The following is a 24995-nucleotide window of genomic DNA, read 5'->3' as shown; positions in this document are numbered from 1 at the left end:
CATCTGCAGTATGTCTGTGTGGTTTCTTGTGTGCACCGCCCATACGTGTTCCAAGTTACAGAGTCATTTAGATGAGTGGTGAGGAAATTCAACGACTCAAACCACCTCCTGATGTGCAGCTTATAATTATTTAACACGTCACCGTAATTTGGTGCCAGGTGTAATCCGATGCCCTGTTAATCATTCAAATTTCTGCCACTTTACCTTTTCTTTCTTTTCTTTTTTTGTTGTTTGTTATCTTAATATTCTCGGTAGTTCAAATAGGCTTTTTTTTGCCAGTAGTTAATTCTCTCTCTTTTTTTTTTCATTCTGCATTATCTTGCGTTCGCTACTATATGACCTGGTTTGAACTTTGAGGTGAACCACTGTGCATTGGCGTCATCTGTTTTAGCCTTTCATTTCAATTTCGCTTCCGCCGTAGCAGGAGATACAACTGGTATTTAATCGTTTGTGCAACTTTTAAAAAGTACAGAAAATACCTCAAAGAAATAATTATATATAAAAATATATTGTTTGTAAAAATGGCTAGTATTTGTTAGTTGTTTTCTGTGATGTGCTGACCCTGTGGTGAGGACTCGAGCGACAGCAGCAGCTGAATGGGAGTTCCTGGCAGTGCTGCAGATTTCGCCTGAAGTGGAGGCCAAACTAAAAGTGAAACCAAACGCTGTCGCACCAGGCTGCCGTTTGCTCCTTTGTTCAATTTCTCCAGCTTTCGTCGCATTTTATGGATGGATTTTCTTTAACGGCACGCCATCCGTGTGGAATAATAGGACAGAAGCGTCGTTTATGGTGAGTTCTCTGTTTTTATTGTGGACGACGTTTGTTCTTTTGTTGTTTTCGACTCGCATCCTGTCGCCCTAGATGACGATGCTTATAAATTTTCCACAAAAAAAAAGCGATTTGAAGAGTAGTACAGACACTTATCAAAGCAACAGTCGTGCTTTAATGTATTCGTCGTGCCTTTGTGTCGCATCAGTTTTTTGATTATTATATTTAGAAAATTGACAAAGTGAAAGTGACAGTACGGCTCCATCATTACAACACACACACACGAAAGCCATTTTTATTTCTATCTGTTTTTCTTATTTCGTGACCTTTAGTCATTTAAATGCTTTTTTGTTTGTTTGTTTGTTTTTTCTTTAATGCGGATCAGTCGATGCTGCATTCCTGCTCTGTTTAAGAAAAATAAACGCGATTCACATTGAAATGTATTTTCATTTAAAGACCAGAGACAGTTAATGGGTCCCTGTGTGTGGCAATTTAACAGATATAAACCAGTCGTTATTAAATTATCTGTTTAATAAAGAGAAAGGTCGTGGGAGTTGCTCAGGTTTTCCGTTTGGTGCTAATCCTGGTACCGTTGCCCAAAGCTTATGTAAATGTACCTCTCATAAATCATCTCTAGATGTCACTTTTTCTCCTTTTATTTTTAACCCTTCTCATGTTTACGTTTTATTCCATTGGTTCCCAATGAATAAACCCTCTAATTATCCTCAAATATTACTAACACATTTTACCCTCAAGAAAATGATTTACATAAACTTGTTGACCAAGTTTTTGTCTCAGGCACTTTGTTTATTTGCTGACTACATAAATAACCTCTTGCTACGAGTGAGTTGACCTTTCCTCTACTGTTATTTTTTTTTTGAATGATGAACATTGATTGGGGTCAAATTGACCCCAAGGATAATAGGAGGTTTAACTGGATTTCTTTGATGAGTTAACATTTATGTTTTTGTGTTGTTAAGCACTGGGAGAATAAACACAAATAATCTGAAAGTTTCAAAATGATTTAGACAAGATTATTGCAGTTACTGAGATCAAGTTTCGAATACAGCAGTAGATATAATGATGCAGATTTAAAAATAAAATAAAATGACAGTTTTTATTTTTCTTCATTTGGTAAAGGCTTCATGTACCACTGGTCAATATTTAAGGAAATGTTGTATCATAAATGGCCGCTAGATGCCGCCAAACTCGCCCCTTTCATCTGCTGCACATACTGCACACGTTGAAACTACAGTTATTTAAAACTGACTACTTCCGACTTCAGTCTATTTCATATAGATATAGATATAGAGATATAGACACCTTTTACAAAGCATCGTATTGTATGCAGTATGTATACTTGTAAATAACCTATAGGACGTCATGAAATGCCTGAGGTGATTGGTTAGAGAAGTGGACATGGGACTGCAGGATTCAGATCCCCTCTACATCCATGGCCTTGAGCAAGCCACATAATCCCTAAACTACAAATACACAGGAGAATCTATGAACACAAGATACATAACTGGAATATAAGTGGAGACTTTATAGTGAACGGACAGTGTTTAATATGCTGCACCTGGTAACTAACTAAATGTATCTGTATTTTTTTTATAGGGATGTGAGTGGTGCATTAATGACTAGCAACATATGGGAAAAATAGTTAAGAGACTATCATTAAAAAACAGTTATAGGCCTAACCCTAGAGATTACTAGAATTAATAAAAAATAAATAAAATTATATCATTACTTAGATGAATACAATAGAACAAAATATACCCCAGAAGAAAGAGAGATTTAGCCTCTACGTTTTTATTTTAATTCCTCCTCCTTTCTCCTCCCTCCCATAGAGTTGTGTAGTCTGATTGCAGGAGGAACAAATGCAGCATTATACTGTATTCATTACGTGTTGTAAACTGAGGGTGGTGACATCGTTAAATCTGCAGGTTTCATGCATGAACGCCAGATGTCACCATTGGTCAACATTAAAAGAAACAATTCATTGGGCAAAAAAAAAAAAAAACACTAGATGGCGCCAAAGTCCATAAAAAGATGAGAAAGGTGACCTCGATGCCTTGATGCCTCAACTGTTGATTTTATGTGAAAAGGGAAGTGTGACAGTTCTGCTTGTGGTTTATTTCCCAAATAAACTTGAGTAAATAACAATGTGCAGTAAGTGTATGTAGACGAGAGAAGGACACAGAAGGTGAAGACTACAGTCACCCCGCAGAGAAGCTGATTAAGAATAAACATTAAAAACAGGAAATAGATTGTCTTTAGTAGGACGGTGATACATGAGCTACTTTGAACCCAACCCCGCCGGCTGGGCCTTTACATAAGAGTATACCTTTACACCCCATGAACAAGGAGCTGTCGTAAACGTCTCTGTCGCGCAACTTGGCAAAACTTTTACATTGTAAACCCTTAAAAATAATTTGAGATGACCTACAAGATACTTGCAGCTGCAACGCTTCACCAGAAACACAAATCTGTATGTGACTAGCCATGCGAATGCCTGAGTTTTAGGTATGCTTGTCTTGTTTGCATGGAATCGTATTTCCTGCTTGCCTTATCGCCTGTCATCAGTCGGTGAATGGGATCTAACAGCAGCGATGCATTTAGAAAACAAGCTGCCACACATTCTCAGAGGAAGCTGAGAATAAACACCAGAGCCTAAAACTCACTGCACTGTTCAATAAACTTCACATCATCAAAACATAACTTGGGTAGTTTCCTTGTCACGGTGTGTTTGTGACATTGAAAACTATTTGACCTCCGAAGGTTGATCTTTCCAATGTCCTCATGGCTGTGACACATCCTGTGAGTGTGTTGCAGAGTTTAAGGTAAAAGGATTCGTTCTCTGATTCTGAATGCATTACCCTAAAAGCACCAAGACTAAAAAATATTCACATCATCATCATTTTTAATGATATTTATTGGTATTTCCTGCAGATGTGTGCAATGCATAATGATAAACACAAAAATCTCACTCTTCACAGACCTGCGTGCAAACAATATGCATAAATCCTATATATTTTGCACAATAATAAGTCTGTCACTCAGCATGTGATTGTGGTTTGATTTGTCTCCTTATCTCAACAAGAAATGACATGCACTATAGCATGATTACAGTCTTATGAAATCCTTGTAAAACACGTGCATTTTAAAGTATACCATCCTGGAAAATAAGCAAATATCTTTTATTCTTCCTCTTTTTTGTGACTTATCTAACACTGGGAATGCTGTTGTGATGCCTCATTGTGAACCCCATCCACTCTGAGGACTTTAAAATAAACATGGAAAATAGTTTGCAAGTATAATTTGATCCAAATCTCATCCTCAGGGAGGAGCTGGTTGTCTGTCAGTTCCTCTCCTCTTCAGTATTGCATTCACTAAACGTGCAGTTCATAGATAACTAACCTCCCTGAAGACCCTGAAGACATAGAAACACACAATCACACTTAGTTTTTTTTATTATTCTTTCTGTTTTTTTTGGAAGTACTGCAAAAGTCTGAGCCAAAGAGCTCAGGAGCAGCTTAGCCAGGGATGAGAGTGAAGGCCGGAAGCTTTGGATTTCCTAACTGTAGGCAGATTTCTTAGAAATGGCTCAGCGTCCTCTGTGAGCCGCGCCACCTGCTGGCCAAACGGCGGACGTGCGCAGCAGAGGAAATTCTTTCAAGTCACGTGATTTAGGAGAAATCGAGCCTGCAGTTTGGCACAGGCCAGGTTGTGGAGCGTCACGAAGACTCGGCCCCTCTCTCGAGAGACAGTCACTCATTCAGTTGTTTTCTTCGTTGCGTCATGTGACTGCACCATTTTATTTATCTTATCTGAACAGTTATAAAGTTGATGCGTGGTTAATTTCTCAGCTGTGAAGTTTGACACCGAGTGCATGACCTCTGCCACTCGCGCTGTGTGGGCGTTCGGGGTGAAGCCTCTGTGACTGCGGTGTGAAGCAACAGTGATATTTTTAAAATCAGCTGCTGTGGCTCAGAGCTGACTGTGTGGGACTGTATTTGGTGGTGTAGACAGCTAGACACCTAGAAATTAAAAACAAAAAAACATTTTCTCTTAGAAAACAAACAAACAAAAAAAAATCCTCCCCGAGGCCACACAGCGACCCAGGGGTGGAGATCAGAGGCTGCAATAGAAGCTCTAAGACAAATAAATAAAAAATCCGTGGCATGTTTTAGATTGGCAGGTATGGCAGCCTGCATGTTTCAGCCTCTTTGTTTTCTTCCTCTTACCTTTGTTGTTGTTGCCATGACTTCAAAGCAAAAAAAGCAAAAAAAAAAACCCTCACCTGTAACCACACCTACGGCAGGTGGTATGGCAGCACAAAGACGTTTCCCTTAATAGGTGATTACAGATGAACGATGGGGAGGGGCTTAGTTATGCGGACAGGCTCTCACGCAAACTAATTTAATAATCCTTTGAAGGTATTTATATCATCAAAAACACACAAAAAAAAGGGCCGGATTCTGACGTCTCAAACTTCAGATTTGTTTTCTTCTTCTACTGCAGCGCCGCGTCCCTCGTCTTCTTCACCTCTGGGTGCGCAGCCTCATACCCAGGTTGTAAAGATAGAGACAGCTGTTGTATTCCGTTTCCAAGAGTTGGGTGGGGGGGAGGAAGGAACAGTTCAAGTGAGGATGCATTAGGTGGGGTCAGTGTTTCCTTTTCTTCCATGGGATACACCACATGGCTGGGTGAGATTGTATTGCAGCTCATTGTCCTGTGCCAGAGATCCGCTTGGTCACATAACCTTTTGCACTGAGATATGTCTTGACACATATTCTCTCTGACATATACAGTATATTGGCTGTTACGTGGAAGCTCTATTTATTAGTCTCAGCTGACGTACGAAGGAGTATATGAGGAGTAGCCTCTTGCAATTCCTTCCTTAGGAATGCATGGGATATGCAATGCATATCACGTTATTACTCTCAGAGTTGCACAAGAGTGCGTATCAAGCCCTTAACTTTAATGCTACACACGCTGACATTCATAAGTCTGACAAAATCCAAAAGCACAAAAGCTGTAGTGATGCTATGGGCTGGTGTCATTGTTTAAAACAGAAGCGCTGCTGCAGAATGAGGGCTGGGCGAAAGCATTTTTCAGGACAAACATCAGTAGTGTGAGCGCATGTTTATGAGTGACTGCAGCGTCGGGGTCGAAAAGTCAAATATGTTCCCGTGTGAGGATTTTTCTTTGTGCGGTTTGTGATGCGCACTGCGATGTTTGAAGACATCAAACATTGTTTGACCTTGGCGAATATCCACCTGCCACCCGCCGCGAGTCGAGCGCTTGTTTTCCCGCTCGTTGCCGGTGGGTGAAGTCGCCGCTTTCGATGTTTTTGAGCAGAGCGCAGACGCAGAAGCCGACTGATAGAACAGGTTCTAGGTTTTCCAGTAAATGAGCCAACTCGAGTAAACGGTCTTCTTGTTTTGTTTTTTTTTGTGTGTGTGTGTGTGTGTGTGTGTGTGTGTGTGTGTGTGTGTCTTGTTTTTTCTCTCGGCAAAGCGCACACCAGCCAAGCCAAACATCTAACCGACTTGCATCATCTTCCCACAAGGCCGACATAAACTTGGTGTCCTCAGCAGTACATCAGACTGACTCAACCCCACTTCCTCTGCCTATATATCTCTCATCTCCAATGTCAATCACACTCACCCATTGTCAGTGTTGGGCAACTTCTAACACGTAATGCAGCATTCATTACTTATTACTGTAACTTCAAAGTACATTAGTTACATTATTGTGAGGCATTACATTACTTTTAAGTTACTTTCACCACAAAAAACTGTAAATATGGATTTTGCGTTCTCAGTAGGTCTTATTGCATTCAGTGTAGCTCATTTCCACATCCAGCAGAAGGTGATGTTTAATGCTAACGATGCTAACAACAGTGCAGTATAATGGGGCAGTAATGGCTCATGGTGCAATATTTATTATGACAGAGATACTGTAAATTTAGGTGCATTCATATTGAAATCCATACGGCAAGAAGCTGCTACTGCATATTGTGAACTATCACCTAGAGAAAGCTGCACCACGCTACGTGTTTCCCTAAATCACTTGTGCTATTTCGCGAGGTACAGAGACCTGTTGGTTTCGTACCCAAAGTGAACTTAACTGCAGTGTTCTCCGTGCCCTTTTCTCTGTAGCCTGCTCTGTACGTACAGGATGCGTTTTTATATTTTATATATTCTGAACGTTTGCACATTTTGTTTACATTTTCTGTTTAGCTGCTGCACCGTGTGTGGAAGGTCATTTCAATCCTGTGTTGTGTTGCGCATGTCAGAATTGACAATAAAGTTGGTTGAATGCTGCAGTCTTCTTCTAGCACTAACAGGAAGTTAACGTTTGCTTGGACTTTTTTTTTTTTTTTTTTTTAATTTAATTCATTTCACGTTTAAAATCCGTTGTGCTGACATTTGCGCCGAGTGAAATATTAATTATTTTTTTTGTAATGCCTTGACATTACCGCGTTGCAAAAGTAATGCAACGCGGTAATGTCAAGGCATTACAAAAAAAAATAATCCCTCCCGACGTTGCCCATTTGCACACGAAGACACACTCGGCCATCGCTTTTGACAAACAAATGACTCGTCTTTACCGAGGTGCCGCAGCCAAACAGGATTTAATGAGGGTGAACATGAACGCTCACATGAATCAGGTCTTTGTCCAAACTCTCACGGCGTCTTTTGCATCAGCGCCGGAGAAATTCGTGTCCTGCAAAGATACTCGAGAGAATGTTGTGTTGTGTAACTTCACACAAACTAATGTACAAATAATGTGTCATTTGGAAAATATATTTAAAATAACTGGAAAAGTACAGTTACAGTATAGTAGTGCAACTGATGACTTTGATCACATAATACTAATATATTATCATATTTCATGTGTTTATTTATTTATATTTATTATGTACTAGAGCTGGAAAAATGAATGCATTGGAGTAAAACCAACCTGAAATTTATCGAACAGAAAATTTGAATAAAGCTGAACAAAATGCAACAAAAACAGCAAAAGCACAAGTGAAGACTTGACAGTGTGTAACGTTTATTTAATGTACACGTGAACGTGCAGCAAACGCACCAACTGTCCCAACAGTTTGTTTCTTTAAAAGATTTTTCTCTTTTGACGCAGCGCTGGCAGTGAAGCCATGTTATGACTTGTGGTGCGGTTTGTTTTTGTTTTTGTTTTTTTTATTTTTTTTATTTTATTTTACAACTTGGATCTAAATGTTGTGATGTTTGCCAGCGGCTTCCTAACAAGCAGCGACACGAGTGCGGGGGAACCTCGTTACCTGTTGTCATTCAGTTGACTCCTCGCCGTGAACCTACGTCACCGTGATACCCGTAGTTTTACTTTGTGAAAGGAAACTGAGCAGTGAGATGAAGAAAAACATAATTATTTAGTGAACATAAATTCCATGCAAGACGTGAGCCCAAATGAAACAAGTTTTATTTCATATGAACATATTTTTTTTCTTTTTTCTTTTTTTTTTAGCATTTTACATCTTTTTTTTTTTTTTTTTTTTAAGTAAATGTAATAATAAAAAAATAGAATTATATTATATTTGTGAAGGGGTCAGTGAAAGGTTGATTTTGATGGTCAGATTTTGGAAAAAAATGTAAGTGGCACAGATAATGAACACTGCAACAAAAAAAAAGGAATTTCAAGAACGCAAAAAGATTTTATATCAAAGAAACACATCTTATATTTTGTTTAGAGACAAGAACTTTGTGCTTGTTTCAAGAATTTTTGTCAAGAAAAAAAAGCTTAACCCACTGGCAGATGTTTTGTTTTGATTGATTTTAAGAATATTAGGGTCAGGGTTGGTCTCATGTCGACCATCCATGCGTTCATCAGCCGATTCCAGTGCGAATAAATGCACGTTAAAAACCTTTAACACCTAAATCATAATAAGCCTACCCTGCTGTTATCTCGTACATTGTATTTTGCACGCCAGCAGAACGTTCAGCCTGCAGGGAAATGTAAATTTCCATCAGGTACTTGCACGTCCTTGGTCGGTGATGCATAAGAAAGCACGTTTATGGAAGCAGAGTTGGATGTGAGCTCTGTTTTTTGTTTTTTTTTTTGTTTTTTTACATTCTGCTGTCCTCACCTGACTAAATACATGGTGCAGGGTTGTGATTAAAGGTTTAACGTCCAACTTAAGAGGGAATCGTGCCGAGATGACGCGGCCGTGGCACCATTTTTTCTCCGTGGCGGCGTAAACTGCAAGTTCACAGCGTTCTTCTTTTGTTTGTAGCGGCTAAATGCATCTGTGAGGTTTCCAGTAAGTCAGATGTCTAACAGTACCACTGCAACATCTTTCCGTTTGTCTCTCACACACACATTGTCTCCTTCGGCCTCCCGTCCCGTCCCGTCGCCGTCAGACACTCACTCACACACACACACACAGACCCTTTCTTCGTTCAAGTCCTCACATGCATCCAAACGCCAGCGTATTCTTCCATATGATGGCCGCTGCATTTAGTTTTCCTTCTAGTTTATTTAATGCTACTGTGAATTTTTTTAAAAAAAAAAAAAGAAGAAGGAAAAAAAAACAAGATTTCCATGGGAGATTTTTAAATTGCGGTACAGTCCCCGTGCCCGGATCATATCAGTGCCGTTTTCCAAAAGCGCGCCTTGTTCGCTTAAGATGTGACTGTACCTGAAAATCTAAATCTTATTTGTGTTGCACCTAATTTAAATTGCTTCAGATAAGAGAAGTTTTAGAGTAACGTTACTCTGGACTGAGTGATTTTGTAAAAGGGTGCAGTACTCTCAGCCATTAGAGTGGGTTGTCAATCATTTTTTTCAAGAAAATAAGAAAGATCCAGGCTCATACATCATGAATCTGATTATTAAAATCACAAATACTCATATTTTAACAGCAATTTTTTTTAAAAAACCCAAACTTGTATGTATGTTGTACTAATTGACGGCATAAAAAAAAAAAAGGAAATTAAAACTGTTAAACAGTGACATTGGCAAGCACCAAACGTTGTGTTGTGCATATTCATAGTCACAGTGTGCCTCAAGTTGTGCGTGATTCTGACAAACCCTGAGGCTTAACCCGATCAGCCGCATCATTAAAACCACTGTCAGGAGATCGAGCATCTTGTGACAATTTACTGTTCTCCTGGGAAACGTTTGGATCTGATATTCATTCATGTGGATGTTACTTAGACATGTAGCACCAACCTAGACCAGACCAGCCCCCCCACCCCCCACCCCCAGAACAATGACACTCCTTGATGGCAGCCACACAGTGACACAGACACAGAAAAAGGCCCCCAAATTCACTAGATCCCAAACTGATCAAGTATCTGTGGGATGATCCAAAGAGGCCCCTCCCCTCAATAGGACCCAAGGGCCCCCCCACTAACAACATTGAATTGCCAGACACCACAGGACACCCTCAGAAGGTCCACGTCCATCCTCTGAAAAGTCCCAACTGTTTTGGAGGCACAAGGGAGACCTACACAATGATAGGAAGGTGGTCATAATGTTACGCCTGATCGGTCTGTCGAGTAGCTCGGTTGTGTATAAAGCGCAGCTGGTGGGTGGTCACGTCCTGCTCTAGAGTTCAAGTGTGAGGCTGTTTTCTAGTGAAGTATTTCAGTAGAAACCAGAACAAAAGATTTGCCTGTTCACTTTTGGCCAGTAACTCAGTAAGTCTGTTCAAAATACGCTGTGTTTTTTATTTTCCCTCTTACAATAGTTGTGCTCTACAGCTGTTTGCGCCACCAGGCAGCATCCTCTGAGGAGCCACATATTTTAGGTATGATGACAGTCCTCTGTGACTGAATCTACTACTGTGGATTCAGTGTGACCTGTGTTTCACATCGATGCGCCAAACTCATCGCAAACTCAGGAATTCACCGTAAAAACACCCGGTCGGACCCACAGAAACTTACCCGGGGATCATCGAGCAACACACGGCGCGTTGCCCGAGAGGAATGGTTAATGTCTCGTTCTTCAAACCTTTAATGCCGCCACTTTGATGACATGTAAATCAAAGTCAAAGTCGTAGTCAAAGCGTCTGCATTTGTCTCCTTTGGGATAAACTTGTCTGCTGCACAAACAACACATTCACTCACTCACTCGTTACGAATTAGTAAAAAAGAAACACGCAATAATAAATAAAAATACTTAATCAGCGCTATCGGGTAGAGTGTGAATTCCAGCGTCTCAGTGGAAATTCGGCGACACACATGACTCTCTTGTCTGTCCCTCCTGGGAAATCTGCTCACTATTTGACGAATGTGGGACGAACGTGTGTTTGTGTCTGTTGTGTTTACACTTTAAAAGCTCAGCGCAAGCTGCTTTTTTTAATTTGCACATTTTCATTGCGTGCGTTCCTGAGATAAACCCTCCTATTGGCTGACCACTGCATTCTGCTTCCTGCAATTGTTTTCAGACGTCTCAGAATGAAAGTGGCGACTTCTGCCAGACCAGGGCTGAGACATCTGCTCCCCCCAAACCGCAGCTCGTTTGTCACAAGCCTGTCTGCTGGAGGAAATTCTGTAAATTCAGTCTCATGTGACGTATGACATGTTACATCCCACAATGCAATAAAAACCTCTTATCGTTGCAGCCTTTTTGCAAAAAAAAAAAAAAATGTGTTTCGTGAACATTTTGGAGCTCATGCATGGTCTTGGTCTCGCTTGAAAGCCAAGAATCTTTGACTTGTTGATGGGTTTGACTGATTTTTTTGTTTTGTTTTGGAAAAAAAAAATGTGTTGGTTGAATCCTATAATGGCTTTTTATCAATGAAATCGGAAGAAAATGACGCGTTTACTCGAACACAACTCGTGCGCAGAGCTCCGATCGGTGCCAACAGCCACTGCTGTCCCATGTACGACCCAGCGGAAAGTTAAAGCGTTATTATATTTCTCCGTCTTGACTTCATAGAAAGTTATATTTAGCCCGAGGTTTTCCAGAGGGCACGTCCAGACACAAGTGTTCATAGTTTTGGGATGTGTGTGTGTGACTACGACTGACACAGCAGGGAGTCTGCCCGTGTCTCTCAGTGTGACTCACTGTGAAACTTTTGTAAAATTGTGGTGATTTGTTTTTCTCGTGGCGGATTTTCCATGTGTGCTAATATTATTATGTACAGCTACAGGTGCGGTTATTTTGCACTGACCTACAGTCCACGGCGTTAACTGGAATTAAAAGTATTTGTGGATTAAATCTAAAGACTGATGAAGCGAACTCCATTTTATTTCCTTTTTTGCGTGTGTATGTGTGTAACCTACGGTGTGGTAGAACGTAATTATTTAAAGCACTTCTTGCAGGAAGCTGGAATAAATGCAAATATCTACACACTACTTGCACGTAGTAATAAAATGTCCTCATGTGTCCTTGCTTCACCTGACAAGCCCTTTGGTTAATCAGTAAAGGGTTTGAAGATGCAGATCAACCAGCAGAAACTCCTATCAATGGCGCCACCGCTTGAAGAGTGGGAAAACACACAAACTTTCTCCAAGGCGTTTTTGTAACGTGCAAGTTGAAGCACGACGCAAGTTGAAGCTGAATTTAAATTCTATAAGCAAGAATAATATAAATAAGGAATAAATGAGCCGGTAAAAAAATAATTTCCCAACAAACTGTCATAATTATCCTAGTAAAAACTGTGACGTGGTGCCTGGCAGGCGATCAGAGACGGCACATCTCTTGGCTTTTAAAAAAAAAAACCTCGTCAAATGTTTGATCAAATTCAAGGTGATACCTCCCTCGCACAATATGTCCTTCGAGGGCTTGTTGCAGGCTGCTGTGTCTGCATGTTTCAAAGTGAAGTGCAGCCAAACCTTTGGCAAACGTTTGGCCTCAGGCATTTTGAAGGTTCACTTCCATCCATGCAGGTGAGAAACTGGCGCGCAGCTCTGGCACAGAGATAGAGCTAACGACAAATTCAGTGGCGCCGAAATCTGCGACGGCTTGGTCTTGGTCAGCACCGGTGCTATTATGTTACCAATTATCTGCACCCATCCCTCCGATCGACATGCCAGTGTATTTAATTATGTGCAGATGTTCCCTTGTAATCGTTGACGCTTTAATTCGTTCCTATTTCATCTTCTGTCTCACATGTTCACAGCGAAAACCCAATTAAATCAGGAATGCAACATGTTTTCTTGGCAGGGACAGGGCACATTGTCAAATAGAGAGTAATAGTAGTAGCAGCTGGCATCATGCTTAGCCGGTGAGGTGGCTGTCCTGTCTGTCCTGCCAACCACCGTGGAAGAAGCTGTCACGAAAACCTTTGTGCCTTTGAGATCAAGATGAAGGCAAAGTTTGACAGTGGCATGTAAAAATGTTAACAACCTGTGGCCACACATGTACGTAAGAGTATTAGGGCAAAAACAAAAAAAAACAAAAATGGAGGAGGTGCATTTTTTCCATCATGCACTTTGAGAAAAAGGTTGCTGTGTTTAGTGTTTAGGGAGTGTGTCATGAGCATTTTGTTTGTGTTTTGTGGAGACCCGGCTGCATGCGGCTTCACGGACGCCATCCTGAACCTTAGAGGTTTACGCCTCACCCCCATACAATATCCTGGCAACTGTCGACATGCAACAGTCCAATATAAGGATATATTTATTTCAAATTCTTAATATTAATTATTAATTAAGCCCCAGTTCTCTTGGTTTCTGCTTGGTTTAAAGGTCTACTTTCTACTTTGGACTTTTTTCTCAAAGTGCTTGATGAAAAACAAATCTACCACCTCTAATTTCTTTTTGGCCCTGATACTCTTCCGTACGCATTCCTTCGACGTGTGGTGTTTACATGTGCCAGCACATTTAATCGAAAGGTTATGAATTCATCAGGCATTTGTCACCTCTTACGCACGCACATTTACGTCGTCTTGTTGCTCTTCCCGTGGCCTGTCCAGTCCGTTTGGCTAACGTGGCAAAATCTTTTAATCAGCTTTTTTTTTTTTTTTTTGTTTATTCTAATTCAAGAGTTCGTATGGAGCATTTTTATTATTTAGGGTGCTTTTAAAATATATAATTAATATATATTAATATAATATATTAAACAATTTCCCCATTGTGGGACAAATAAAGGGTTTCTATTCTATTCTATTCTATTCTATTCTATTCTATTCTATTCTATTCTATTCTACTCATGAGCAGGTTTGCAGCTTTGTGGCTGGCGTGATCCCCTGAACTTATTATATTACCGGTACCGGCTACAGGAGCAACTTTAACAGCCGGTGAAGAAAACCAATCCTGTTTCTAATCTATAAACCCACATCCATGTCCCGAAAAGACAGCGGAAACCTTTTTAATCTCCAGGAGCATAAAGTCAGATACAGAAATAGGTTAACTGTCTCTACCGGTCTTTTAAGGTGTTTTAAAAAAGTTTCTGTTGTGCAAAGGTACCTTTCAAAGGTCCCTCCCGATGATTAGAAACTCGAACGTGGTCCAACTAGGTAAATTGTCATTTGTTTTGTGGTTTCCATAGTCTCCAGTAATTTAATGGGAGGTTTATGGTTGGTCTGGGTGATATTGGCCATAATAAACATGCAGGTGTTTATGATTCATAACACACGAATGACAGAGATACTGGTTTACACCCCGAGACATGAGACTGTGGAGTATCGTTTGTGTTGTTCAACCACATAGCTGTGATTCAAATTAATTGGCATACGTATGAATGAAGACGTGACTCGGCCAAGTTTATAAAACTGTGACCTTCGGTACCAGTCTTAAAATTGGCTTTTAAGTATTCAGGTTAGTAATCAGCACGCCCCAACTGACAGTTTGTGGCTTTTTTTTTTTTTTTATTTAGTTTTCTCTCATGCCCTTTCTGTGTAAGTGCACAAAGCTGTTTTCAGTACTGACTGAAGTCATTTCCTCCATGAATGTGTGACAAAAGGCGCCAGAGTGTTTTGAGCTTGTGGAACTCAGTCAACACAGTTCACATTCGAGCTGATAATCTGATGGTCTTCTGCTTTTCGCTGTTAATCCAAAGGCGTAAGGAGTGGCATAATCATAAACCACAAACTAATAATGTCATAAATAAATACAGTATCTGCAGTGTTAGGGCTGGTTTTACAACACGTGTATTGAAGGGCCACGGCGAGGGGAGGGGGGGGGGCACTAAGTCCAGTCATAACACAGACCACACTGTTACTACAGACAGAAGAGGTTGAAGAAACTATTTAAAAAAAACAAAAAAAACAAAACACAGCTGCTCGTGAGCACTTTGCTGTGGATTCGCTAACTATCTGAACGCCCTCCATTACTAACAGGTTACCAGTGACACTAGGGGAGTTTGGGAGTAAACCAGCTTCAAAGCATCTCTGCATGTTATTAGTTTCACCGCCCATGCACAGCCATCGCAACAGTCACACTGAAAGCCACGTTGTGTCGTCCCATGGCTGCTGCCCTAATTGCAGTCGGCCTCAGTGGATGTTGCCCCGGGGCCTATGTTATCTTTGTAATTGCAATGCCCCAAAAGTGACCGGTCTGAGCGGCTGCAGCCCCCACCCCTCCCCCCTCTAACTTTACCGCAGACATACGCTCACCGGCCACTTTATTAGGTACACCTCGCTAGTGAAATGTTTTTGCCTTCAGAACTGCCCTAACATACAACCGAGCATCCGAATGTGGAAGAAAGAGGATTTCAGTGACTTTTATCGTGGTCTGGTTGTTGGTGCCAGACGGGCGGGTCTGAGTAATTCAGAAAGCGCTGATCTCAAACCAATACAGCACCTCTGGGATGTGTCGGAGCAGGAGATACTCATCGTAGATACGCAACTGACAAATCTGCAGCAACTGACAACTGACGTGATGTTATCGTGTCAATATGGACCAAAAGCTCTGAGGAATGTTTCCCAACCCATTGTTGATTGGCTTGATCACCTCTACATGCCTAAATGCAGTGAATTGCAGCCATGTGATTGGCTGATTAACAGGTAATAAAGGGGCAATATGTACATACATGTGTACGGTCAGATACAGAAACTAGTTTTTTAGTCTTTGTGACCAGTGTTGCCACAGTTTCCTTGAAAAAGTAATCCCATTACTGATTACTCCTTTAAAAAGTAACTCAGTTACCTTATTGATTACTTGATTTAAAAAACAGTTAGATTTTTTTTTTTTTTTTTAAATACATGTTTTTATTAAAGAGGCAGCATTTCCTCCACAACATTCTGCCCGACCAACGTCTTCAACTCACTGGTTTTGCTCCAAAGTCTTGACTTAGAGACTTTTAAGTCTTTTTTTTTTTTTTTATCCCTGCTCCCAGAAGCAAATCAGGGAGACGAATCTCTGACCCTTCGGCCTCCAAGCTGCACCCCTAACCACTGCTCCAGTGGCTGTATATATCCGGCCGGAGAACGCTCGTCTCTCTCCTCCCTCCGTTGTTGTTGTTTACGTGCGTGTCGCTGGTGTTACACGTGAGTTGCCGAAAAAAGTGCCTTGACGCATACATGCCATCACTTCATCGAGACGTCACTTCACCGAGAAAAATAGTAACTCTGATAAGGAACTTTGATGATGAGCGGTTTGGAAATTACAACACGTTGGATTACTGTTACTAGAAAAAGTGTTCAGATTAGTGGTACCAGCGTCTCCGTTAATGACGTGGTTGAGTTTATGGTATTGATGTTATGCATAATTCAGGGTGTGACTAGCTACTTTCCCTGTTGTTGATTGACGGCATCCACAATCAACAAGAGGGAGGGATTAGGTTTAATTTGCAACACATCAGCTGTTGCCCAACATTAGACGCATAGAAATGAAAGGAATACAAATCACTTGTGTAGAAACACACAGGCGCCCTCACGCCATTCAGACAATAACTAAGAGCAGTGGGGAAGATGTTTGCTTGCTCTTCCTAGTTATGACTCTGTCTAAGGCAGTTGCTGTTGGATTCTTCAGTCACATAGATTTATGACAGCAAACTGGAGACAGTTTTCTTCAAATTATGTTTGACAGCTCCTGACGAGGTTTCCTGTTCTCATGCTGCACTGCCAGGGTTGCATCAAGCTTCATCTCATGCTCAGTTTTGCAGAGTTGCTGCTCAAATATATTTCCACGCTGTGACGGGTGGTTGCTGAAGCTCAACAACAAAGAAGTGGATTTGGAAATTTGTTTTGTGAATCTATACAACATTTGAGATAATCCTCTGAGTTCAAACAGAAAATCTGGAAACAGAAAAATGCAAAGCTACACCTTGTATTGATGTTCTTCCTCTTTTTTTATTTGAGTTGTTCCTTAATCTTTTCTGTGTCTGTGTCCGGCTGCATCCTGCTGGGGTGTCATTGCTGTGGGGTGGGGGGGTGCCTGGTCTGGTCTAGGTGGGTGCTACATGCTACATGATGTCTAAGTAACATCCACCTGAATGAATGCCTGGTCCAAAAGTTTCAACCGTCTTGTGACAGTTCAGTGTCACAAGATGGTTTAAATGTTATTAACTTCTCCTGTCAGTGGTCTTAATGTTGTGGCTGATCGGGGTATAGCAGTTAACAGCTTGCAGCATACAGTATGTGTAGAATCAGGTCAATATCTGCTCCTGGCGCCAGTGACGCCTGTTTCTGGAGCCGTGTTGTTTTGCCAAGACAAACATTCTTATGTGTGTTTGCAAAGAAAGACACAGACGGATAGATGGATGGATAGATAAATATAAAGTGTCACACAGAGCAGAGCAGATCCCAAACTAGGAGAGTGGAAAACATTAAGACAAAAAGAGGTCATGACCTAATGCAGCCGTCCCCACCAGCTACTTTGACTCCAGATCGCTTCAGTGAACCTGAAATAAGAACCCTTCTCTTTTCATGAGGGATATTTTGCATAAAACTTTTAATTGAGAAAATTGGCCATGAAGTTATCTTTTGAGACTCAGACTCAAAGTTGTTGCAGATGATTTCTTGTAGTCCCATGTCATTTCTGCATTTTTTTTACTGGCAATGCAGCGCAACCGTTTTCCAAGTGCAGAACTTGTGACGCCGATGCTGTCAGCCGTTGGTGAGTTTTCGGCAACAAAAACACCTTAAAGTTCAATGTTGTCGCGGTTTCAGTTGAGTGGAATCGTGAACAAAGTGCAATGAGCGTTTGAAAAACCACAAAAAAAAGGGGGTCGTAAAAGTCGCATGTTTTTAAGCAAGTGGCAACTTCCATGGCTGAAATTTTTTTGTTAATCCCTGTGGTCCTCTACAGTGAACCTTACAGCAACCACTTGGTTTCTATAGACAATTCATCCATCAAAACAACTGCAGGATTTGCGCTTGTACATAACTCAACTTGAAAATATTTATTAAAAGTCCAAAATGTCCAAAGATTGCCGGAGCTAGCATGAACTGCTGTTTAGTTGATTGCGTAGATATTATGGGAGAAAACACGTTAAATCTGAATATGTTCTGTTGCAGCATTAATGTGATCATTTTAATTAAACTTGCAGTTCAGTTTTAGTTGACATTACACCTTCTATAAAACTTGGCTGGACGCATGCTTTCAACAGAACTGACTTGTAAAAACAGGAGTGCCTGCTTCAACGTGCAAACGTGGCGTTTGTAGAAGAAGCAACGATGTCAAATGAAATAATGATAATAAAAAAAGACTGTCAATCAATCTGAAACATAACTCCAAAGATGTGTTTGAGCCTAAAAGTAAAATCCCATTGACCTGCTATGGGAGGCTTTGTTGATATGGCGCATTAAGAACTAAATGTGAAATCTGAATATGAATCATGAATATTTTGCATGCGACGTAGTCTGAGTTAAACATTTTTTGCATTCCCGACTGCACTTATTGCAGTTGAAGTTGAAGTTGAAGTTAATTTGGGTTTGAGAGACGGTGTCATAAGACTGAAAACTCTAGGGAAATACCAAGCCAGCGTGATATTTACTCCGCTGGTGGCTGCGGTATGTCTCTTAAAAAGTGTCGGGGGAAGTAATCTCACGTGTTCAATTAGAAAAGAAAAAAAAAAGAAAGAAATTCTCTCAAACATGACTCAGGACGAAGTGTCACTGAACTAAAAAAAATGGAGCGCAAGTCAAGTGGAAAGCACCTGAGATATCTCCCTCAGTTTCACCAAATACATCACCAACGCGCTCGCTCCACATTAGCATCTCATGGTTTTTATACGCTGGGTGTTTATCACACCGGTGCAGGGAGTAGCAGTTGTGCATTGTGGGTTTTGGTATCCTCACTTGAGTGCAACACGCCTTTCCTGAGGCAATACATCACAGGGTGCGTTAACCCCAGTGGTCTTTTTAACCTCTGACACACAGATTTGAGAGACTATAGAGCTGGTGTAGCTCTATAGTTCCTTCATTTGCATTGCCACACACTGGAGTTTATTTATCATCAAGCATATGGTCAATGCACGCCTGCAGAAAGAAAATACCGACTGCCCGATGTTATTTATTCTACCTTCTCATCATAAACCAGCGATAATAAGCTGTAACTTAATAGATAAGGCGCTGGATTCCCTGGTGTCCTTAGGCGGACACTTGCAACGTGGCCGTCCATCACCAACGCTGTCAATTAAAATAACTGCCAGTAGATCGGTCCAGATAGTCGTTGGTATTGAAATTTCATCAGCCCTTTGGCAGTTAAAGCCAAAGCTTCACAAGAGACATGTCTCACTTCCTTCTTCCCTGAGCTTTTGTTTGCGTGACTGATGACTGTGCGGCAGCGAAAGATTTACACCTTTTTCTCTCCAGTGGAAGAAGTAAAGAAAAGAAACGTTGATAAAAGAACAGATGTGCACTGGAAGAAGGGCTGCAGCACTCCTGTAGTTTTTTGATAAATTTACAAGGGAACTGCAGCTCAGAGACTCCTTTACACAAAATACATAGGTCCAAGTGCAGACTTGATGGGTTTACAGTATGTGCTACACCTTCTTTTTATGATGCAGCCGTAAATGCTTTCTATTTATTTATGTTTTGACGTGTTTTGTGTGTGTGTGTTATAGCCCTGAAGTCCTTTCCGATTGTCGAAATTAAACTCGGACTTGATCTCGGGCGTCTTTGTTGTCCTGAGTGTAAACTCCTGAGTTGTCAGGCATAAAGTAGATCTGATAAAGTTTAAATTATGGATAAATTAAACTACAGCCCATTCTCTGAAAAAAATTAAATGTATGCAGCGCAGCAGGTGGAAGTAGCAGTGTTTACAAAAATCTGCTCCTGTTTGCTTCACTGAGCGTCACCCTTCATTTAAAATACTTTGAAGCAACAAGCTGTGAAAGTCTTTTTAGCAAGTCAGTCGGACGTTCAGAAACTGCTGCGCATGGCAATCTGTACAATCTATAAATCATGATTCTGATAAACCTATCCCATAAAAAAATCCAACATTTATGTAATGTGTAGTCGTGCGTGCTGATTCGGTTTTATTGGTGTCCGGTATCAATGAAAGGTCACAAAATATACAAAATAAGGGTGAGACAACTGTGTCTGTCTGATAAAATCTGCTGAACTGATCGATCAGCCACAACATTACAACCGCTGACAAGAAAAATAAGTAACACTGATCACGTTGTGACAATTCAGTGAACCTCATATTTCATTCATTACATCAAAGACTTCCAAAAATATCAGAATAATTGGGATGCTCTGAATACTTAAGTCTTGCGAAATATTTTTAATGCAATTATTTATCCTTGGTTCCAATATAGCCTGGGCCAGTATTCACGGAACTAAACTGGAACCAGTTCTCCCCTTGCTCCAAGAAGTCATTACCCTTGTTTCGCAAACTTGGCATACTTAACATTCATCACCTCAACAAACGGATGGTTACAGAAAGAAACCCTGTTCCGTGAATGAAGGTCAACACGTCACCGTATGGGTATCCATAGAGTGCGCTGTGTAAGGGCACGAATGGCAAATTAACACCTGCCCAGTCTCTTTCCTCCGACTGAGGCCGAATCAGCTTACTGACTGACAATGCAAGCTGGCGTGTCGACCTTCATCCATAGAACCACAGGTCAACATATGCCACCGTATGGGTCAACTGCATATCAAATTAAAAAACAAACACTGCCAAACTTGCCACGCCGTTTGTCTGAACAGAATGAGGCCTAAAATAAACGACACAACCACCGGGTGAACATCAACCCTGAAGCCTCACTGGCCTGCTTGGCTCCACTGGCATCATAGGGCAGGGCTATGGTCTGGGCGACCCAATGGGTAAAAGCACTGTTTGGACAAGGCATGGTCTTGCCTGTCAAGAGAACTGAGGCTGTACAGGTGATGCATGCCCTCGGGGACCAAACTGGACAGAGTAAGTGCAACCGAGCCCTCCAAACGAAGCAGCTAAAAGGAATTAGTGCTCTCCAGCCTGGCTGCCCCAGCTGTGGCATGATAAGCTCTGCGGAGCTGGTTATCAGTTATCAGGCATCCCTGCCAGCCCTCGCCACCGCCCCGGCCAACTTGGCACACGAAGGGCCACCGTGGGCGGCCCTGGCCACCCCACGCGCATCCGCCCCCTGTAATGATGGCCCCTGTAATGATGGCCATCTGAGACCTTGGGAGGGATGCGGAGCTCGGAGCAATTCACAATGACGACAGCTCAGACATGAAATTAGGATGGACAGGAAACCCGTCCGACCTGTGGAGCCATGAGGCCCTGTCAAATACTAAGGGAGCTGGACACGGAGCATAGCAGGCGAGCTGTGTACACGTTGCTGCCCTTGCAACCTCTGCCCTTTCAATCCCCAACCCCAGTGAGAGAGACTCCTCCACGGACTCGGGGTCATGCAGATCTTCGAAGTCGAAATCGTCTGTGAGAACATCAGGAGTGTGCACAAGCTCCGTCTCCCTTCCACACCCGGGACCGGCACTTTTGGCTCATCCTGCTGACCTTTATTTTTGGCAGCCCCTTCTTCAAGCCCCCTGAGAGTTTTTTAAGGTTTCCTTGGCATTTATTTAAATCAATTACTTATTGTTATCATACTTCCATTATTGTTGTTGTGCTTTAACGTCTCTTAAGAGGTACCAAATAAATTAAATTATGTGTTCTACTTGGAAACTTTTGGACCTGGTATTCATTCATGTACCAGATCGGACACAACAGAGACCTACATATATATATATATATATATATGCGTGCCCTGCATTTAACCCATCCAAGTGAGCAGACTTGGAGCAGTGGGCACCCATGTAAGGTGCCCTGGAGCGGTGTTTTCTACCTCAGCCATGATCATGGGGGCAATTCCTACCAGTGATCCTACACTACTTCTGTAACCACAGCTACATTGTGTATTATTGAGGAGGCCTGAACCGAAGAGTTATGGAAGATTTGTGATTAATATTTAAAAGATGGGCTGTTGCAAAAAAAAAAAAAAAAGGGGTGATTAAGCCTTTATAGTATGAATTTAAGCTCTTGTTCCTTGTGATACTGAACTAGTTAGTAGGAAAAAAGTACCCAGAAACAGAATAGAAAATCTGGTGCCAGTGTCCCAGTCGTTGCTTTATGCATACTGGCTGTAGTCACCTTACATTAGTTGCGTTTCTTTCTTTTCTTTGTACTCCCATTATTCCATCTGACCCTTGCTTGTTGTGGGACTATAGAGTTCATGTTGGCACACCATTGTTTTCTGTTTGTGGTTGCCACGGGCAAAAGTTTTCGCTTGACTTGGAGCAACAAAACATTTTAGAAAAGAAAATCCAGATTGTGGTTACTTTGGAATAATATACTGTATGTTGAAAGAATATCTATCTTTAGAGTATATATATTGTGTTTTTCTTTGTCTGTTGGGATATTTATCTCCCAACTTTCCCCAAACTTTCCTTTTGTCTGTCAGATTCACAGATGGTGTACTTCTGCAAATTTGACGCATGGTTTAACACGACTGTTGACTATATAAAGTGGAACAATGAGAATGCTTTATTCATTTTTCCTTGCTCATATGTGATCAGACTTAATCAGAAATGTGAAACTTTCCCACATGATCAGTCAAAAACTCACTTTTTTTTTTTTTTTTTTTTTTTTAACAGGATCACATCTACGAAGGATCAAACGTAGTCCTGGATATCTGCACCTCTACGTCTGCTCCATAAGAAGAAGAAGGAAGAAGTGCATAAAGGAACTATGTCTGAAACTGAGGCGGAGGCAGACTGTGGGAATTATACAAGTTAATATTCAGCAAAAAAAATATATATATATATATATAGGCGTATGGTAAAAATGAAGTAGTGTGCCCTTATACACTCTTTCACATCTGTTTTTCCCACATATTTTCCAACCACACTTAATAAATGTATATGTTCATGATGCAACCCTTCATTGTTGGAGGAGAGGTAGTTCATGTCCATGCGTTTACTCAGTTGTGTTTCTACAAAGGAAAACTGCAGCGTCACACCTTGCGATCAACAAGGTGATTTCCACGCTTGGCATTGTGTTAAATACGTAACAAAGCACGGCATCAACCTGAACTCTGTTTCATAGGTTAATGATTGCACTTTTTATTACCTGCTTAGTTTGCTGATTCATATGTTTTGTCACACAATTACAAACCTGTCATGTACAGTGTTTTCTAAAGCTTAAATCGTTCTTAAACTAAATGTATCCCGTGTTGCAAAATGATATCCACATATTTCGCTACGTAAAACACAATGCACATAAAACGACTTTAAAAAAAAAAGAAATGATAAGAGAAGGAACAGCTGCAGGTCATTCATGCAGGTGTTGCACCACAAAGGACGGATGAAAGATCACATTTCAGTAGCGCACCTCAAACCTTTTTAACCACTTAAAGGCTTTTTTTAAGCTTTTTGTTTGTTTGTTTTCACAGATCCACAGTAAGTATCCTAAAAAGCAAAGATATTTGTGTGTGAAATCCTGATTTATTTATTTATTTGTTTGTTTATTTATTTATTTTTGTGTAACCTCCCACAGAAGTCCTGTTACTAACTGTTTTACTGGTTAATTGTGACTAACGGGAACATTGATAACTTTATAATTTTAACACACTGGAAAAGATAAATTATAATAATAATTTATGTTGCACTACTCTGTACAAATTTCAGTACATGGAAACATGTTCATAAAGCTCCTGTTATAGTATTATCATACCAGTAGCATCAATTGAAGACGAGTTAATTATTATTAAGACGGTCGTCCTGACGGGGTCCTCTGTATTATTTCTGGAAATTTTGTGGTAAGTTTCAACTCTACTTTTAACCCTCTGGTTACCTCTAAATTTACTAACATTTTTTATTCTTTGGGTCAATCTGCCCCGAGCAATTTAAACCTCCAGAATTGTCTTTATAATTAAAATAGCTCTTTAAATAAATCAACCTTAAATTGACCTTAAATCAGAAGGAGATAAGTTTAGAGGCCTTTATATTACCTCTAAGTACATCTCTTTCTACCTTTTTCCCGTGGCGCTGATGTAGAAGTGATCGACGCTACTTCTGGTTCATACCAGAGGTAACGCCCATAATTCACGCAAGGGCTCATGGGAGCTAGGAATAAGGTGAATAAGGAAAAACTATCGTCACAATTATTAAAAAGAATGATATATAATGTCAGTGACCCTTTTAAATTATGGGAAGTCATTAAATATGAATAAAAAAATGAAGTTAGTCGTATATTTAGAGACGTTGAGCTCTGATTAGAATAACAATAGGGAGATTGATGAAGCATTAAGCTCCCAATGATGCATTAAAGGACTATTGTCACTGATGTACTAAATCTGGAAGCTACATTTGGTCACGGTGCAGTGAATTATTATCTGTTAACTACAGTCTGAATTTGTAAAGTAATTCTGTTTTTTCTCCATAAATGTGATGAAGTTCAAGTTTTTCAGGTTATATTTCCATATCTGTTGTACATGCTGATTGTTTGTGAGCAAGTGCCTCCCTGAAATGGCCTGTCCGGGTTTCCTGATTGGCTGGAGGCTGGTCTTCTTCTTCATGCCCTGTGTTGTGGTTTTGCTTGTCACGTAACATTCATAGCCCCGGCATTGTGTGGCAGGACTGTTTTTGAGTTGAGGATAATAGGAGTCTGTTTTTAGTTTTTTTTTATTATTATTATTTGTGTGCGTGTGTGTTCTATGTGTAAACTGTGTGTAATAAAAAATAAAAATATTAAAAATACATGCAAAGGACTGAGTTCTGTCTGTCGTTACTGGTGACTTCTGAGACATGGGAAGATGAGAATCTTTCCTCATGTCATGTCCGCTTTTTCCCACCAGGCCACATCTTAACAGAAGTATACCTGAAGCTAGCACAGTGCTTAAGTGACTGTAGGGGTTTG

At 40.7% G+C, this 24995-nt stretch overlaps 1 long non-coding RNA gene across 1 annotated transcript; it reads left to right on the top strand.

The window, feature by feature from the left end:
* The first annotated feature begins 15 nt into the window (after positions 1–15).
* Positions 16–24846, top strand: LOC125021681. The gene is made up of 2 exons (XR_007114361.1): positions 16–789; positions 22733–24846. It is a non-coding gene; the product is annotated as an uncharacterized LOC125021681 (long non-coding RNA).
* Positions 24847–24995: the final 149 nt, after the last annotated feature.

Source organism: Mugil cephalus, chromosome 15 (genome assembly GCF_022458985.1).
Source record: "Mugil cephalus isolate CIBA_MC_2020 chromosome 15, CIBA_Mcephalus_1.1, whole genome shotgun sequence".
In the NCBI taxonomy this organism is placed as follows: Eukaryota; Metazoa; Chordata; class Actinopteri; order Mugiliformes; family Mugilidae; genus Mugil; species Mugil cephalus.
The sequence above is the reverse complement of the archived record's forward strand: the minus strand, read 5'-3'. Positions and strand labels throughout refer to the sequence as shown.